General features: G+C 46.4%; 1 protein-coding gene across 2 annotated transcripts in view; it reads left to right on the top strand.

Annotated features, from left to right (window-relative positions):
* LOC120951088 (irregular chiasm C-roughest protein-like) overlaps positions 1-19848 on the top strand; it is a 199220-nt gene that overhangs the window by 161520 nt on the left and 17852 nt on the right. The window contains exon 3 of one of the 2 annotated variants that reach the window (XM_040369615.2): positions 19619-19720. The exons of the other annotated variant lie outside the window; for it this stretch is intronic. The gene's annotated coding sequence lies outside the window, so the exon portion shown is untranslated. The remainder of the gene's footprint in view (positions 1-19618; positions 19721-19848) is intronic. 2 annotated transcript variants of the gene reach the window in all.

Genomic DNA, 19848 nt, shown 5'->3' with positions numbered 1-19848 from the left:
GTGTTCGATTTGTTTGCCGCAGGGTTTGTTTGCACCATAAAAGCTAGCGTCATTGCGCCGTGGGAGCTGAAACAGTGATTCGTGGTTTTGGGGGCTTTCGGTTTTGATTTTTGATTTTTATTTATTTTTTTTATTTATTTATTTTTTTTTTGACAAAGTTCTCCTTGTGTCAAATTGGACAACACTTACTCCAGCGGCTATTCTGCATTAACTAATATTTAATTTAAAAAAAAACATCAATTCAATCTGCGTCCTACTAATCCCTCAAAAATGGTCCCTTTTGCATACCTTCCGGCGCTTACCGCAGCACTCAGCGTTCCGTTCCTAACAATGCGTTGCCCTCGTTAGCGTTTCCCCCCTCTCCCAGCATGTTCACAAAGCATGATTCTACCCACAATTAATCCATCACTGCAAGTCACAAAATAATAATAATAATAATAACAACAACAAGTCAGTCAGATGGTTTAATTTCCTGCTCGGTTTCAGGCAAGACGCATTCGCACAATGAACGGTGCCAAAATTCTTCCCGGTCCATTTCATCACACTCACGACATGAGTTCCGGTAGATAAACAACAACACTGCCGCCCCGTGACATTGACATTGAAGTAAAAATGTACGCGTGTGTGTGTGTGTGTGTGCCTTTGTTTGTGTTAATCATAAAGAGCTGTTTAGGCGGAGGGAGATCCTTTATTTCCACTTGTCAAATGATTAACCCTCGTGTCTGTATTCGTCGCCTTCCGGGGGTTTTTGTTTTTTTTTGTTCGACTTCCACTGTGCCGACGGATTCGTGAGCGGGTATGATGAACCTTATACCCTGTTTTACCCCGCCTTCATGCCTGTGCGGCCCAAGTGCTGCTCGAAATGGAAAAAAAACATAATTCTACCCTCCACCGTTGGTCGGTGCGCGATGAAATATGAAAGCAATATCCCATCCATCCTTACCATAGACACAGCTACATACACAGACACACTTTTTTTTTTCTTTTTGCTATATGTGTCTATTCGTGCGCTTCACGATGCTCCACCAGCAGGGAAGGCAAAGTGAAGGAATGATGGAAGAATTCTTTCAAATTAATCGCATAAATCAAACCCCTCGGCCTCGGCGCGAAACCGAACTTCTTAAGATTTGCTAATCCCGGCCGGTTTAATGGAACTGTGGAGGAGGGAGGGTGGAGTGCCGAATCGCACTATAGCAAAAGGAGCAAGCCTACAACAACAACAACAAAAAAACATGGCGAAAAAGCAGCACGAGCGAGAATATTTTTGAGGTGTGTTTTTACTTGGAGCATTTATTTTGGGCCCGTCTTCCATTCCTGTGCCGGCATACGCTCTTTTTTTCTACGCTAGACTTTATTCTGAGTGATGGTTCTGAGCACTCCTGCACACACACACACACACACACACACACACACACATATACATTTCAACTTCTCAATCGAGACTTTGGGGTGGCTGCGAGTGTTTGCGGTGTTTCGGTGGCCGTATTTCAAACTGTGGGCTTCCGCAGAATTTCTTGCACACACCTCCAGCTTCCCTTCTTCTTCTTATTCTTCTTCTTCTTCTCCACCGCCTGCTTTCTTGGTCCTTCAGCGAAGGCAGCTGGCAGCTCGTCCCCCGCCCCCAGCCGAAGGTAAAAAGCCGCCCAAGTGGGGCCCTTTGCCGTGGCGCCCCGTGGAAGGAAATATTTATCCTTCCCCCCCCCCCCCTCCCACCCTCCACACCGCTTGAGGGCTGCACCGGGGAGCCAAAGCGCCCAAGGAGAAATGATAAAGAAGAAGAAGAAGAAGAAGGCAAAAAAAAGCGGAAAGACGAAACGCACACGTACGTTACACCGCTCGGAAGCGCACGGGGACGAAATGTGAATGATCTCTTAAGAGGCTTTCAGCGAAAATACGGTTTTTCAATTTTTCATCGCTTCCATTACCATTGGAGAAGGGGGGGGGGAGGGTCTTCCCTTTTACCGTTTGCTATACTTTTTGTGCACGCGCGTGTGTGTGTGTGTTTTTTCTCCTTTGCGTGCTTGCGGTTTGCCGCCCCACGGCCAACAACCACGGCCAATATTTCGCGTCGCGTATTTCGGTATTCCGCACAACAATCTGCCCCATCTGTGTGTTTGTGTGTGTGTGTGTTTTCCTTCTCAAAATCCCATTTTTCCCTTTTCTTTTTTTTCTAGTTCATTCTCTCTTTCTTTCCCTTTTTCCGGCCCGTATTCCTAAAGGTATTTCGGTTGCCAAATTCACCAATTTTTTGTTTCCCATTTCCTCTCCATTTCTTTTCCCCCCCTTTTTTTTTGTAGTACATTTCTACCTCCTTCTATTTCTCACCCCCCCCCCCCCCCCTGCTCAATGCGGTTGACATTTTTCGCCAACTTCAGATTTCAGGCTCGAAGCCTGCCCGGGGTGGGCGGGGGATTTTCAAAAGATTTCCAATAATCCTCGACAGCGAGTTAAGTTTAAGTCAACTTTGGTCCCCGAGCTTTCGCTCTGCTTTGGGTGCTTTGAGGGTTGTGTTTCTTCTTCTTCTTCTTCTTCTTCTTCTTTGCTTGCTGTTGTTGTTGTTGTTTTGCTTTTCCCATTCACCCGCGCAAACAAGTTACAAATCAACTCCCTTCGCTGCGGCTGGATAGGGAATAACCAAAAAAAAAGCTATAATAAAGGCAACGGTGCCCACTGTGCCACATTACTAGCGGGCGTGAATCATCGGGGCCACAATTTCCACCCTTTTGGGAATCGAACGCGAACGCACAGACACACACACACACACATATACAGCCAGTGCTTGCACCTGTCGGTGTGCTGCTTGCGGGGTCCCATTACTGCCAAAGCGCCGTTGCCGTTGACAGTCTGCTGCAAATCGAACGCTGTCAGCAATTTGAAAAGCGTTCCTGCACCGAGCGACAATGAAAGACGAAACTGTTTTCGCTTTTCTCTTTCTGTTTTTTTTTTCTTCTTTTGCTTTTGCTTGGTTTTCATCGTTTTATATTAAATTTCAAACCAAACGACAGCAACAGCGTTGGAAAACCATTTCTCCCTGCAAGCGCCTGTTTTGTTGTTTCATTTCCTTCACAGAAAGCTCTCCTACAAACCCCTCATCTTTACGCTTTTCATGTGATGTAAACACATAATCACATAAACAACTAAAGAAGCCAACCAGCGCCCTTGCTTCCCATTTAGAAGTGGGTAATTAAGTGATCGAAGCAAAACTTCTCCATCCGCAAACTCCAATCATTCTCGCCAAGCAGGCGCTAATTAATTGAGAATAATTACTATTTGTAGCTCATTTGCTTCCCCTAAGTGCGCATGCACACACACACACACACACTGACACGCTTACCGTAGCACATACGTGCTACGGATGAGATCGATGGTAAACAGTTAAAACTTTAGAAAACCATTTTAAAATAGAACAAACGCTCCCATCGGTGCGCGGTGGGGCAGTGAAGAAAATGGGAGAAAATTAAACTTTCACGGCTGTACATTACGCTTTCCACCTTCCTGGCTCTCACGCATGGCACGCGACAAAAGTGAACTTATTGCTGTGAGTGGAGCGAAGGCGGGGGGGGGGGGGTGTAGGTTTGAGTAGGCAAAAAAGGGGGTAAGAAATTAAATTCATGCAATTATTCCACTCATGTCCGTGCAAGGAGGCGGGAGAAACAAAGCCTTTTCCCCCGCGTATCTTACGGATTTTCCCTAATTGAAAGTAAAACACGTCAAGCACGCATCCACACGCTGTCACTAATACACACGCGCGCGCGTTCGCGCATACATACGCATACGAGGGCATACCTTTCGCTGCTGCTTCCTCTACACTGCTCCGCAGCTCGTTAAAGCGATAAGCGTTTCGCGTGGATTGCCCCTTTTTTATTGCATACACACACACACACACACACACACACACACACACACAAGACTAAGAGAGGAGGGGTGCTTCTAGGAACACTAATTTGTTCATTCTTTCTTAGCGAGAAAACATGTTGGTGGCTGGTTTGGTACAATATTTCAACATTTTGAGTTCATGTAAATATTTTCCCTTGGATTGGATTTTTGCATAAATTGTGTTTCAAAAGCACGGTGTTAGTGTTCAAGCTTAAATTTTGATGATCATTTACCCTCAGTAATTGATTTTAAAAACATGATTTTTTATATTTTATTGCATATCGGTAGGCGTTTAACGAAACCGACCAACTGCTTGATTTGCTTATGGCATTGATTTGTCCATACATGAAAAATTGCAGTGTATGCATTGCATACATTTTGGCGTTGACATAACTAAATTATAAATAATATCATAATGCATACATTTAGGCGTAAACAGAAATTCAGCTTTTATCAACCAAAATTTGTACTTCACAAAAATTCGGAAAAAAGTATCGAACTGCCATTTTGCATACATTTAGGCGCTACCATAGCAAATGGGAAAAGTGTACTGTACGTTTGAATTTTGATTTGGATCCATTTTCTTTCGACAATTTTCTTTCAAATGATCCTGGTGGCCAGATTGAACCTAGCTGGAAATATTCATCATTATAAATCAACAAATTTCACAAAACAGGCCAGCGATAGGTCAAAAACAAGAAAAGAAAAACCCCTAAAAACATTAAAAATGGTTACGAAATTGAGAATCTTCTTCAATCACTTTTTGCCTCGAAAAATGGAGCAACACAATTGAAGGTTCTCGATGCCTTCCGCTTTCACCTGCAATAGCTTCCCCTACTTTTAATTACAGTCCTCCCACAACACACCGCTCCGTAACGTTGTGGGGCTGCAAAGGCTGTAAACGAGTGGTAACGGGGGCAAGACACACAGCAGCAACAACAAAAAACCGCTCAGGAAGTAAAAGTACACACAGCTCGTTAAATCCCTTCGCGCACCACTACTAATGAATTCCTCTCGTGTACTGAAGGCACGCCCAATGGGACGGCTGTGGGTACGCAACTGCACCGATTCGAGGGGACTTAAATATTTGATACAAAACCCATTTCTGCGTCGACCGCGGGTGCTTGAGGTCGGCCATGGCGCCCAACCAACGTAATCTACGGTTTGGTTGTCACCTTTTGCCGCTCAGCTGAATTATTAATGAGTGCGCGAGCGCTGCCAAACGGTCACTGGTGGACGCCACCAGCTCGCCCAGGGAGCTCGGGGCCCGATTCGTTACGGTTAAGAGTCTTAAAATGGGAGCTTAGAAAGCTGCGCGAACCTCCAGAGAAAAAAGTGTGTCCATAGAAAAGCAGTTCCCTGCAGTAACATAAGGTAGGTAGCCCGAGCCCAAGTAACAGCTAAAAAAATAAACAGTCAGGACGTTTCTGACGAAACATCGAAACTCCAAACAGACAGAAGAAGAAAAAAATCACACCAGGAGGGAAGCACGCACCAAACAACCCAACAGCAAAAAAAAAACAGACCGAGTCATCCTTGCCAACTGCTTGCTCCAACCCCACCAGAAAACGAGTGGCAAAGTATAATTCCCGTTGATATTGATTGACCGAGCCCCGGGTGAGTATCGGTATGCGAGCCAGCCAGCCCAAGGGAGCTGTTGCGGAAGCCGGCAAAATATGCTTGCGCCAAGAAAAAAAGGCGCTGCCTGCGCCCGCTCGTGGACAGTCCAGAAAAGCGCTTCCGTTTTTACGTTGGCTTTTGAAGGCCACAAAGCAGTAATACACACACACACACACACACACACACACACATAAAATGAAAATAAACTAATCCACCACACGCCGGCAGGCAGCGGATGGGAAAGGGCACGGCTGTTCGAGGCAATGGGTAAGCGGTTGCGATTTTCCTACCCTTTTTCGTGGCGAAGGTTTTCCAAAATGGACCCCCCTAAGCTGGGCTTTGTTGCTGTTTCTCTTTTACCGCACCGTTTCTGTTTTTCGGCCCTTTCGGTTGGATTTCTTTCGCTTTTTCTGCTCACTCGTTGGGCACACAAAGCTCACCGGCAGCATTACGCCTTTATAGCGTGTTAGTAGCAAATTGCGGCATTTGTGCTGATGTGCTGAACGAAACGATAAGATGATTTATACAACAACAACAAAAAAACCTTTCGCCACATCGCACACACACGCACACACACACATTTCAGCCAAATTTAACTTGAAGCAGGAGTTTGAGGAAATGTTTAGAGAAATGTGTCACAGCGGAAAACATTTCGAGTGTGATTTACCGACACTTGAAGCGGAAGCAGCCTGCTTTAGGCTCGCGATGCGTCGCTAATGCGCTACACAGCTATGATTTACTATGTGCGTCTGTCGAGCAGACGTTAGAGCCTGAAAGTAGGCATTCCTAGTGTGCCGTTCATGCATGCATCTTGCATACGCTGCATGAGTATGCTTTTAGGCGCCTCGACGCTCTACTTGATTGCAGTATGGAAAGTATGCAATCTAAAAATACTCATTGCTTCTTGAGATTAGGCCAATCCTTGAATCAGAATTTCTGCAAAACAAATGCATACTTTTAGGCGTTCCTTACGAGTTATGCAAACTTTACAATTTACATTTTATTCTACAGCCAGGAGTTTGATAGCTGTTTAACCTTTCCTTTAAGCGGCTGACTCTTGTAAAGGGAGCGCTTTCCGGACACACTCTCCTCACTCACCGGGCGATCGATGACGCAGCACTGATTGCATTCATCTAGGCGCCCACGCTCAAGAATGAAATAAAAAAAAACACACACACACCTGCTAAACCGACAGCAAAAGTACCGCCCGCAGGACAACCATTTCGAATGGATAAATCGTTCGCCCGAAAATACGGAATAGCCTGTCAAACACAAGCCCCAAACAAGCTTCCCACACCGTTCCCTGGCTCCGTGCAGCATCGCCGAGGTGTTCCCGCTGGCTAGGAAATAAAGATTAATGTCCGTTCGGGCTGGTGAAAAGTGAAATACCTTCCGCAAGGTGGAACTGTAAAGCCCCCACCCATCAAACAGCTGCCACTGCCGCACAGACACACACCACGAGCCAGAAAGGAAAAGCATTCCCGATCGGTCCGCCGGGGAAACTCGGATATCGGCACTTTCATCCTCCTTCCCCCTCCCCCCTCCCAAGAAAGCTCATAATTTCGATCGATGTCGCACTCGTTCTCGTATTTCTTTTTTCGCCCCTTTTTATTGCTACATGTGTTGGCCCCTTCCCGATCCGCTCCACCGCACCACACGCCGAACAAAAGCGAGCGGTTCGCTTCCCTCCACCACCAAGCCGGTTGATAAGGGTGGACAGAGCGTTTGTTCGATTACGGTGTCAGCGTTGTGGCAACGGTAAGAGGATTGTGACGGTGACGATGGTCATCATTATCATTAGTGGTGCGGATTTGCTACCAAACTCTGTCCAGCCGTTTCCTCTTGCCCCACACCACAGTGTAGGGAAGAAGACTAATGATGCTTACTTTAGGTTGTAATGCAGTGCCCCTGCCCCCCATCCCCCAGGGCGACTGGGACGGCGCGGCCAGTGTGGGAAAGTTTGTAGTAATGGGAAAAGTTCAACTTCCGGGCACTGTGCGCTGTGCGTATGTGAGGCGGCTGCTTTCCAATCAGAACACACACCACCACCAGCGCGTGGTGGCAAACCCTACCCCGATCGGTTGCTATGACGGATGAGGGGTTTTTTTGCGCTTTTGCAACAACCCTGCCGTTGCAGCAAAAAAAAAAGAATCAAATAAAAACCGCACAGCCACATTCATTTCATGTTGCATTTTGTGAGTGAGTTTGTGTGTGTGTGTTTTTTTTTCTATTTAATTCAAACAAAACTCGCTCTCCAGCATTGGTCGCATTTTACCCACCAGTAGCGCATAAAAATTGTGCAAATGTACCGCACAGTTTTTCGAAAAAAAACAACGAAAACAAAAAAAAACCCATCGGGTTTTGTGAAACAAAACGAACACCGCCAGCTGGGGGTGGGCAAAAATGTGGCCAAAAAACAAGCACGGCAACCAGGCACGGCAACCGTAGCAAAACCGAACCGTAGCCACGCTCGAAACCCAGCGACTCAGCTCTAGGGGGGGGGGGAGATGGCAGGAACGGTAGAAGGCAAATAATCCTCCTAAAAAAACCACATGCATTCATACACGGGCGCACAAGCACGGGCACACAAGTGCAGTCCCGGAGTGGAACGTCGAAAATTCAAATTCCAACTCGACAGCAATGGCAGTGGCTTCGATGGCGGCTAGGATGGAACACATTAATGATTTTATAGGGCGTAATTGGGACAAAAAGGCTCGTTGGAGTGCAGAGCGAAGTGTCGCCACCTGCACGGAGATGCGCGCTGGTTTTGCGCTTGTGAGCTTGCGAAGCTTCAACTGTTTATTTATTGCACTTTCTGTCTCTTTCCGGTGTGGTTGTCATGGCATGAAGTATTTGTTTTTAGCATTTGCAAGTATTAAAATATTGTTTCATTCAAAATGTGCGACATATCGTACAAAATTACATGCTGCATACCTTTAGGCGCTTTTCCAGCGTGACTTGTGGGCTATGATGTGCCTAAAAGTATGCAATATGATGATTTGTGAATAAGGAAGCAATAAAACCATTTCCAGCACTCATACTATCATCATCATTTTGCATACCTTCAGGCGCATAGTAGCGTTGGAGTGTAGCTTTGCCGATTATCCATAACAATTTCGTTTGCATACATGTAGGCGCCCTTCAAAACTCAGTACGCGATGATTGAGTTATAGCGAATCTGGCGTAACAGACACATCAACAGCCGAGAAACCTTCATGAGCGAGGATATTGTTTATTGAAGGTATTATTTTATTTTTTAAAAAAATCGAAATTTCGACTTGTTTCAACAAAACTGTCAACCGCTTTTACAGCTCTGAAATATATACATATCTTTTTTTTTACGTTGTACAGTTAATTGAGACGCTGCAACTAAAGATAAATGAAATCTCTTTTCCCAGTTTGAATGTTTAAAATAATAATTATATACAATAAACAGTTAAAGCTGCCCTCGGAAAATATCGCTTGCTTTCCACTGTGTAGAAGAACAACAAGAACAAAAAAAAACTATTCCAGAACGAACCCACCGGCAAATGCATCCCAAATGCAGAGGGGAGAGGGGGAGGGGGAGAAATCAGGTGAAAAACTTAGCCCGCCTGATGGACGGTGCAGTCGCCCTCGTCTTCCGCTTAACGAATGGCGAAATGGAAACTTTACCAAGCACCGAGGTCAAAAAACAGAACAGAGGTATGTGCAGCAAAGAAGGGCGAGCACCGGGGCAGCATCGGGGCAGACGTGGGGCACGGTCCAAACTTCCAGCGGCAGATAAATTGAAGATTTTCGATCAATTTAATTACCCATTTGAGGTTGATCGTTGAGATTTAGGAGCGCGAAGAGCGCGCGCGCGAACTTTGCGCCAAGCCCTGGTTCAGGTTGATTTTCAAACACCTCCATTCCCCCCCCCCCGCCCTCCCTTCTTCTTCTCCTCCTTCGCAGCGCACAGGTAGTTTTCTGCGCCCGGGAAAAGTTTTCTCCCGGCCAGCGGGACGGAAGAGAGCGAGAAACTAAAACAAAAACCCGGGTTGAGCATCTTGAAACTTCTCCCTGAAACGCAAGGGCAGCGAATAAAACCACAAATCTTCTGGCCGCCGCAGCTTAAGCGCTGATGTGCAGGTTGTTATGGATGGTATTAAAAACGAAACCAACTACAACAAACAGCTATCGTTACACATACGAGCGCACAGGTACGGAGAGGTAATGCGGATAAAATAAAAACCAGAACCGCGCCAAGGCAGCAGGACTCACCGACAAAGTGCAGGCGGAAGAGCGGCAGAGAGCAAGCGCACAAGTGGAGGTATAACGCGAGAGAGAGAGAGAGAGAGAGAGATTGCACACATTCATGGTGTCACGCTGGAATTTATTGGATGATTACTTTTATGTTTGCTTTTAGCATAAACAAATATAGCGCGCCTGTTTGCTGCCTGCCACGTAGGCGAGCGTACACCTGGAATAGGCGCGTAGCGAGCAATGATGGTGATGGCGGGAGAGCAGTCCGGGCACGAAATCGAAACCACTCGCCCGTGGTTGGGCACGGACCGTCTGTGCCGCACTAGATGCCAGGCGCTGGTAGTCATCAGCCGCAGCACACATGCGGAAGGCCCATCCATCGATGACGATATTGAAAGCATAAAGCTTATTTTATGCGTAATAACGATAATAATATGAAATAATAACTGACAGATTTATAACGACACGTCGGCTGCATGCAATCCACCCACTTGACCAAGGGGAAATGAAGAGGAAGAGTGAGAGAGAGAGAGAGTAAGAGAGAGAGAGAGAGAACGAGAGAAGCTACTCTATGCGTGACGCTAAGTGTTTCATTCCCTTTGCCCTGCGCGTGCATTTATGGCCGGGAAAGGACATATATGACACGCACGGCCACCGGAAGCGGAAATAAAGTCGGCAAGTAAAGTCAGCCCTGATGGGGGGATGTAAGATGAGAACACGGTTTCTTCTCTCTTCCTCCCTTGCAGGGTGGCAGTAAGAGCTAACCGCAGCAACAAGAACGCCAAAAAAGAACCCAAGCAGGCACAACAGCGGAAAGGAAATCGACGCTCGACGCGCCTTTCTTCGCCCCCGCCATCCACACACACACGCGTGGGGTAATATTTTCATGCAAATTATTTCCCGTAGTTTCCCGCAGGGAAGGATGGGAAAGGGCAGCAACAGCAGCACGGCCTGCTTCCGGCTGCTGCCCCCAGGCATTTGCGTTTGCACCGAGGCACACGCCGCAACCACCATCAAGTCGGCGGTTTTATGGCCGTACGCTTTAGTTTACAATAAATTAATTCCGTTTTTAGGGCTGCCCTTTGCCGTGAAGTGGTTCGAGTGGGGCAAAAATGTTGTACACATGGGGGGGGCGGAGGGGGGGAGGAAAGCGCGAATCAAACAAACAAAAACAAAAACCGGGGAAAACCTTCCGTCGGTTCGTGTCAGCGTTCAATTCGGAGTTCGGCAACTTTGGCCGGTTCCTGGGGCGAATGATTTTTTAAGGTGACGAATTGATGTCCTGCCACGCGGCTCTACTACTTCCCCTGCACCCAACTGTTTGACTATGTCGGCGCGAGGAGGCATAAATCATCCAAACCGCTTAATGAAATCACCGACAATATTTCATCGCCGCTGTGTTCCGTTCCGGGTGCTGCTTCGCTCCTTCGCCGTCAGTCTGACTGGGCGGTCAAGTGTATGTGTGTGTGTGTGTTCGGCTATTAGTGACACATTTTAAAGCAACCCAACCGCTCAGAGGGAGGATTAGCGAGGACACAGGGAGCGTGAGAGAGGTAGAACGCGCGCGCAATAGCTAGGAGGGATTTAAGTTTGACGAATAGCTACTTACATCGATTTGTAGCGAAGCGGAAAGCACTTACACCTTTCCGTGATTTTTGTAGCTCAATTGGGGATGGTGAGGGTGGTGGTTTTTTGCCTTTTTGTTTCGCTCTAGCTCACGGGTTTCCCCTTGCCTGGAATGCCAACTGTGCTGTTTGATTTATTAAGTACCGAACAGGAGTGCCTGCAGTGAACTGCTGCAACTGCTTCCCGCCAGCGTGGCTCGGTGGAGGAGGGCGCAGAAGAGAGAATAAAAAGCACGATGTTGGTTGGCCCTGTTTGGTTAGCGGATTAGCGTACGGCAAGCAATAGGTTGAAATAAAATATGTGCCTCGATGGTATTACTTCCACTCGCTCCGCGCGCACACCCTGGCACAGCAGGCAAATCCCTTGATACGAACAGAAAAGCCCGCTAACACACACCCAGATACACAGACAGACACCGACCATAGGCAAGCGAAACCGGATATTGCACATTCACTGCAGAGAGGACGAACAAAAAAAAAGAAAAAAAAGGGGGCGGCAAGATTGCTCGGATTAATTTCTGCAAGTACAACTTAATGAAACTGCCTACACACGCGCCCTGCCTCCCTTTTCACCGGCGCACGGCCTCGAGCACGGAGCGCCATAAAATCCGCTTCTTTATACCTCGCGATGCTGCTCGCTTGCCCCGCGTAACGGGATCATAAAAGTTGAGCTCGAAACTTGCGCCGCACTCCGGCCGCACACAGCAGCGCCATCCACGGCACTGTCTCATTTAGAGTCATTGCAATCCTTTTTTTTTCTCCTCTTCCCTTTTTTGTGTGTTTGTGTTTCGCCCTCCCGAACTGTCACTGTCACTGTGGGAAGGGTGGTGGATAGACAATCAACAATATAAAACAAGAAATCTTCCCAGAACTGTAGCGCTACACGATTGAAGGAATTTTATGCTGATAGAATTGTGGGACGTGCTAGGGCGCCTAAATTTATGCAAAAGTCTTGTAAGTATAGTAGTGCTGACAGTATATTCCTTCATACTATAATATCTTCCATCAGACGCCTAAAAGTATGCAATTTGTAGTGCTATGCTGAAATCGACAATTTTACTAATCTTGCGGCCCTTCACGATTCTAGTCAGCTTTTTGTATGGAGTTTGACAGTTGGAGGCTGAAAACATGTAACCACTCCATACAAAACCACACCAAACACACACAATACTAGCCTGCAATTTTCAGTCTAGATTATTCTAACCTCAAAGCTAGAATTAGATTCGAATACCTGCTCGAAAAATGGCAAAACAAGGTGGTGTTTACAATTATCCCAAGGTGCGTTAAAGAGATCTGGTGATGGAATCCAGAATCAAAGTGTATGTAGTCCAGGTGGTCTCATAGCATGTTTTTTTATAACCTAATTTGAATATCATTTTTTTTGACAAGATGGGTGAAAACTTTTGTTCAAACAAGCTTTCTGAAGGCATGGCGAATACACAAAACACTCTTAAAATCTTCATTCAGAAGCAGAAGCGATAAAAATCAGCCTTCTAAATTCATACACCTTGGAATAAGCCCACCTGTATACTATACTTACTTAGATAGCTGCTCGAAAACTGCTATACAATGCAACCAACTTAAAACGGAAAGGACCTCCTTATGAGAAAATGATCTGGAATCAATGTTTGACCATAAAATATTCTCTAATAACGACAAATATTGCTATCAGCCAAAATCTTTTTTAAGCCAGCAAGCAATTTAGGCTATAGTATGAATTTAGGCGCAACAATTGTTAATGACAATCACGCATACACGTAGAACAGATAAGAAAAAAAATTTAACTGTTCTTTAGACACAACAGAACGTTTTCCTCTGCTAGGAGGTACAAGCCTTTGCACCCCTCGTCACTTATCAAAGTCGCTATAAAAATAAAAAAATAAAAAACCGCCTGAAGCGCCTGAAGTTATGCCACAAGATTATGTATCACTTTTTTCAAGTTCTTTGATTTTACAAAACTTTTTAGCAATTTTTCATTTTAAAACAATTGTCAATTTGAGTACATCCAGTGGGCTCAGCCGGGCAGATGTGTATAGTTAAACCGATTTTTAAACGAAATAGATTAAAACTAGTGATTAAGCAGTATTTTTCTTATCATAGCAAAGGTACATGATGATAGAGTTTCGTAATAAAATAAATACCCTTGTGCCATTGCAAATATGTCCACTGGAGTGCCACAGTGAAAGAAAAGGCCTTCCAAAAAGATGCAAGGAATGAGGAGCCCAAACAGCGACTGAGCCGGGCGCACAAAATGAGGCTCCTACGAAAATAAGGCAAGCAAGATAGTACACAGATGAGAAAGACGCACAGCCAGCAGCGAGAGTCGGGCGCACATTATTGTCGTTTGGGCACATTTCGGAGCAAAAATCGAAACGCTGGCCTTAGGAGCATGGAGGCGGGTAGCAGCGGAGGGACAGGCGCAAGCACGGGGGTTAGAGGAAAGTTTTTGCGGCTGTACCGGGAGCCAAATGTAGTCAAACCTGCTACACCGGGGGCGGGCGGGCTTTTGCTTGTTTGTGGCCTTCTTTTGTGCTCTGCGCTGGCGGACCGGGAAGCATGGGGCAGGCAGGGAGAGCGGGGAGCTGGTTAAAAACATAGGCAAATAAACGTACCGCTGTGCCATGGTTTCGGTGCGGTTCATTTGGTTTTCGGTGGCAGTGCAGTGGGGTGAATCGTTTTCGCTTTTGCCATTTTAAAAATTAAACGCTTGTGAAAAGTGCTTTCGGCGAGCGGTCGTGTGAATTTTAATTCCCACCTCCACAACCCCCTGCCCTGTTTTACGGACCGAACTACCCAAACGCCGGCATCGGCAATGGCGATGGGAGACCGTTTTAGAAATGGGGCTAAAACAAATCGCTTTCTAAGAAAGCGTTACAGGCGCACGGGCTACAATTAAAAAAAACTCTTCCACGGTACAGTTTCTCTCTTCAGCGGGATGAGTTCCATCCATCCTGTTAGAGATGATGCCACCAATTTCAAGGAACAAGGAGAAACACACACACACACACACACACACACACACACACACACACACAAACTTTCTACTGCTTATTATACTCGCACACTGAACACACTTTGGCTCGGTGCGGGCGAGGCGGGGAGAAAGTGTTTCTTGCCAAATTAAGTTCATCGCTCTATCTCGCTGGAAAAGTTCGTCCATAGCAGGGCTGCAGCATCGACGGAGCTCTCACACAGCAGCAGCAGCAGCAGCAGCAGCAGCAGCAGCAGCAGCAGCAGCAGCAGCAGTGCCATCGAGGCTTAATTTGGATGTTTTAATTACTGAATCAATCACTCGGCGAAAAACACGATTCGAATGAGCAAAGTTGGTGCAAATTTTCGCCGAAAAACAGCTAGTGGCTGGTTTGCCGCGGCGAACAGGGCGTTCCGGGTAGCGGATAGCTAAGCGACCGACACTAAAGTGCTTTGTTGTGGTGATCTTTCTTGTTGCGAATTTATGTTGGCAGCTTTCGTTTCTGAGTCGAGCAGCGAACGTAAATGTGTCTTGTAGCTTGTTAGGCAGGGAATTCATTTCTAACGCGATTTGTTCTACGGAGTGCTGATTTGGGTAGAGAGCAGTTTTGAGAGTAGAGCAGAATTTTTTTCCTTGGTAGGAAATGAAATATAAAAAAGGAATTAAATTTAATATACGTGCATGTGGCTAAACATAGTTCTTGGCAATCGACATGCGTCAACTGACAGTACGAAGCAAAGTACCTACTTTGGCTTGACATGTACAAAAAATGGGAAAATGTCACAAATTGTTAATAAATACCCTTTTTTAACTTTAAAACGTGCCGTCTTGTCTCACAGAAAATACCCAACTGCATATATGCAGGCGCTGTAGGGGTAATATTCGCCTAAATGTATGTGAAATTTGCTTGTTTGCTTACATTGTTTTTGCTTGTTTTTATTTGTATCATTACTTTTTTCATAATATCATGTCATCGAAGCACTGTAAGCAAGGCATTAGACTCTATCAGACAAAAGGGAAAGGGACATTGGTAAACATCGAAACGCCGGAAGGTATGCAGCATGCAAATTAATTATAATTTCCCCGCCATTGCTATTGATAAAATAAAATGCCATTTTCTTCTACAGTTAGAGCCTGCCCAAAGGGACACGGTTACTTTTTCCCTAATACTTCGAAACGAGCAAACTCACTAGCCAGATGGATTTAAAGCGCCTTGCATACATTTAGGCGCCCCCGTGACGCACACGTGTGTCAACGACGCATAAATCGCACCGTTCACTGCTTCCGCCCGCGACGCCACCGGGTAAACGGCGTTGCTGCGAACGCGCACCACCCAGCAGTGCCGTAAATTAGTGTCTCCAGCCAGTGCGGGACCTAATAACGGAGACCCAATCGATCGACCGGTCCCAGCAAAATGGTGCCAAACGCTGCTCGGCACGGTGCTCAATTTTCGGGCCGGCATTATTAACCGTGCTCGTGTGCCCGGTGCACCGGTGGGGTATTTGCAGTTAATGTGCACGAATTTATGGCGGCACAAACATTACCCGAGAGTCCGAGTGGTGTGGTTACGGTCCCGCCCCCTGCCCAGTGCACCGGTTTCCGGTGGGGTGCCGTTTTTGGGGTGATTTAGTTACTGCAGCCTAAAAGGGAGTGCGCTGGGCGCTGATTCGTGAGCTGCCCGCCCGTCCCGAAAATGCTCACTCTTGCAGCTAAAAATGAAAAGTAACGCATTTGCACCTGCCTTGCCACGCACACCCGCCACGCACCGGTGCGCCACATGAATTGAATTAAAGCCCGACGCTGCGGCAGGCGGAGGCGGACGCTACATTGGACCTGCTCGCCTGCACACCGGTTCGCCACACCGGTAATAAAGTAACCGATAGCCTTCGATGCTGAACCGCCGGAAAATTATACACACACACACACACTCACTGAGCTGGAGTCGCTCTACTCCCGGGGACTGATCTGTGCGTCCTGATTTGATTTCGCTAATGGGACCCATCCGGCTGTCCAGCGAACGCTTCACTGGGTTTTCGAATTTCACATTCCGGTGGAGGCGCCCGGTGCCTGGAAAACGCGCTGGTGGAGCAATGGAGCAGCCCGGTGCTTCACGAGCCGGCCACAGTGGAGATCTTCCGGGCTAATTGTGGCCATAAATTGGACTGCGGTTTTACACGTTGTAAAAAGGAGGCAAACATGTGTTTGAAAAAAAATTGTACTTAATATTAAAAAAGGGTAAAAATGATAAAAGTAAGACATGTCCAAAAACTTTTACCCCCAAAAGTATAAAAAGATTTTTTTTCATTTTTACTATGTTTTAGTTTCATATTTCATAAATAGTAGGAATGAAGTTTGTGCATTGAAACTAAGCAACGTTTATTGGATTGGAAAAAAAGCTTAGCTAATTTTTTATCGTGTTTTTGTCGGAAAACCTTTATGTAAAACAACATTTGAAAACATTTCAGTTTAAAAAAATCCCTTTTTAGGCCCAAAAAAATAACAAATATAAAAAACGGTAATGAGATCATGATGATGATAAGTTCCACCTCTTGTGCCGTATTAAATAAAAGCTTTAATTTCGTTGCTGCCTAAACGTGCGTTTTGACTTTAAAGCTGATCAACTGACAGGAAGATTAAAGTCTGCAGCCCGGAGCTACCCTTTGTCCACACTTGTTCAGCTACGTAAGCCAGACAGCAACGAAAACCTTTATGTAACAAAACTCTTTATTAAAATATTTTCCAACACTTCAATATCAAGTTTCCGCCAATTTTGACCTTTTCCGCGCGGGGTTCGCCCGATTGCAATGCACTTCCCATCCCGTCCCGTCCAGATACGCAGGCGGCGGGCGCGTGTTGGAACGCGTTCGCAGCTCAGTAACACGACCATACAGCGGATGGGCCCTACACACTCGATGTGCGCCCATTTCAATCATTGCCGGGGCCGTCCGGTTGCGAGCGAGCGGCCGCACCGACACCGCAAAACAGGTCGGTTGATCGAACCCGAACCCCCGGGAGGCGGGTGGGGTTCAGCATCGGTGCACGGAGTAAAAATCACAAAACCACCGCAACAGTGCCCGCCCGTCCCGCTCGCTCCATCGTGCCGGTGCGGAAACGGGTGCTGAAAAAGAGGAGGGGGGGGGGAGGGAGCTGTGAGTTTTGCAAGGGGCTGAAAATTGCATGCACAAACGGTTTTCCGAAACAGCCCAGCAACAGCGGGCCATGATGATTATGCGGTGCTAAGCATAGCGGGTCTGCCCAACCCCCCTCCCCCCATCCCCCTCGCCCACTCCTGCCCCCGATTGGTGACCACAACAAAAATTGCTGATTTCAACCAATTTTCCACCAACGGTCTCCACCCGGCGGGCGGCGTACACCATTGCCATTTCGCCCGTGGTTTGTGTGGCAAATCGACACATCATAGTAAGGGATGGGCCAAAGGGAGCGGGAAAGAGGTCCGAGGGCAAAAGCAAAAAAAGAGCACACACACACACACACACACTCGCACCCACAGGGTTATCATCATACAGCCGATGATAACTTGGCGCAAAAGTGTTGATTCGGACGAGAAACACGCGTGCATTTTTTATCGTCACTGCCCTGCCAATTCGTACGTACCTGTGGCGAATGGGGTCGTCGCACGTACCACACTACACTTCATCGTTCGAATCTGTGTTTTTTTAGAGCGTATGTGTGTGTGTGTGTGTGCTATAATCGATACTCACACTCACCACCCATCATCATCACGCACCGCACGACCGCCAACCCTTGCGCGTGTAGCAAACCGAAACCGAGTGCAATGTGCACTGAATGTGTGAGTGTGCGTGCGGTGCCATTGATTCCGATCAATCTCTATCATCGCGCCACGTACCATTTTGCGGTGATGATGGTGGTGGTGGAGAAGAAAAGAGTCGGGAAATTGGTACAGAAATTTATTGCTCTACTCAATCGCGCACATACACGCACATACACACACGCACACACTCAGAGGCAGAGACAGACAGTGCGAGCACTAAGGGTGAAACCGATTCGTGCAGTTGGCGGTTTTGAGCCCTTCCCTTCCCGATTCGATGCTTCGGCGGTGCCACGATGGACAGATATAATATTAATTTCAAACCACTAGCGGATCTTGGACTCTTGAAGACCCTATGCCGTCCATTGTCGACCGAGGAGGTGGTTGAGACTCACCACACTACGATTATTTTAACTCTTTCTTGAAAAGAAAAAAAAAACAGCTACACCAAATGCACTCAGCTCGCGGTGTTTGACTTCTCGAACGTTGTCGACTCCTCGTCCATGTTTCTTACATCTATTTAACTGTACTTCACCTAGACGACTTTCAATCGTCAGCAGCTTCAGCACTGCCTGTTCTCCACAATGTTGTCCATTATTTTTCGGAAGTTTTAAAGTTGTCTGCTTTCCCCAAATATGTCTTGGAGAGAGCCCTAGATGTAGTGCCCTTAATCTCCTAGGGGTATGGCTTGGATACAATTGATCTGGATACTGTGTCTTAATGCTCTCTCTCTCTCTCTTTATCTCTTAATACACTTATACTATGATGGTTCATGATGGTTTCGAACCATGCCAAACCATTAACCAAACGAATACTCACGTTGTGATTATACTGATTGTAACAAATAGATCGGATCGCATGAAACACTCAAGAGTAGCTGGCTAAGCCATTGTTTTTTTAACTGAATTTATAGTATATAAAATTGTCAACCGCAATGGTCCTCTAATCAAATTTCACAAAGGATTCATCACCTTAGATGCCACACACCTAAATTCAATACCGCAGTGTGTCGTTTCACCCTTGCATTAGCTTTGTGTGGAGTTCATATAGATGCCATTAGTCTCGTGATACCAGAAAGCTGCTCGAAAACTACTCGAACAATGTTTCAATGTAGTACACTGCGGGGGTTTTGGTAAGAATTTATGTAAATGTTATTAGACTCTTATAATTCGGGTATAATAAAACTGCTCGAAAACTACTCGAACAATGTTTTAATGTATCATACTGCGGTATATTTGTACAGAATTTACGTGAATACCATTTTCCTCATAAAAATAAACGAGTAAAGCTATTTCAAAACTGCTCGAATACTACTCGAATCCTTCTCCAATAACCATCTACACGATCAGTCCTTTAATGTTTGATCTGCCAGGGTAACAAATTGTGCACTAATGTTCTCCACGAAACGCATTCTAGTTAAGCAGAGATCAAATGCCCTTTTCAGCAGCAGCAACTACCAACTACTTCCTTTTGACTTCACTTTCAACCGTTTCTCTCAACTTCTATCCCAAGCCTGCCGCATCAATCAAACCCGACGCAATGCTTCCGCACGGAACGTTCCAGTGCCGTAGTTCGCCTCGAATGCGCCAACCAGCCAGCATGCAACATGCGTGAGTGAGTTCCCAAAGTTCCGTCAGCTTGCCCAAGTACCGAAAACAAAAAACGGCCGACGCGTCCATCGCACGGCGGCTGTAGGTGGTCCGACCAGCCACAATCAAACGTGATGCCCGAGTCTGTGTTTG

This window comes from Anopheles coluzzii, chromosome X (genome assembly GCF_943734685.1).
Source record: "Anopheles coluzzii chromosome X, AcolN3, whole genome shotgun sequence".
In the NCBI taxonomy this organism is placed as follows: domain Eukaryota; kingdom Metazoa; phylum Arthropoda; class Insecta; order Diptera; family Culicidae; genus Anopheles; species Anopheles coluzzii.
This window is presented reverse-complemented; position numbering and strand designations above follow the sequence as displayed.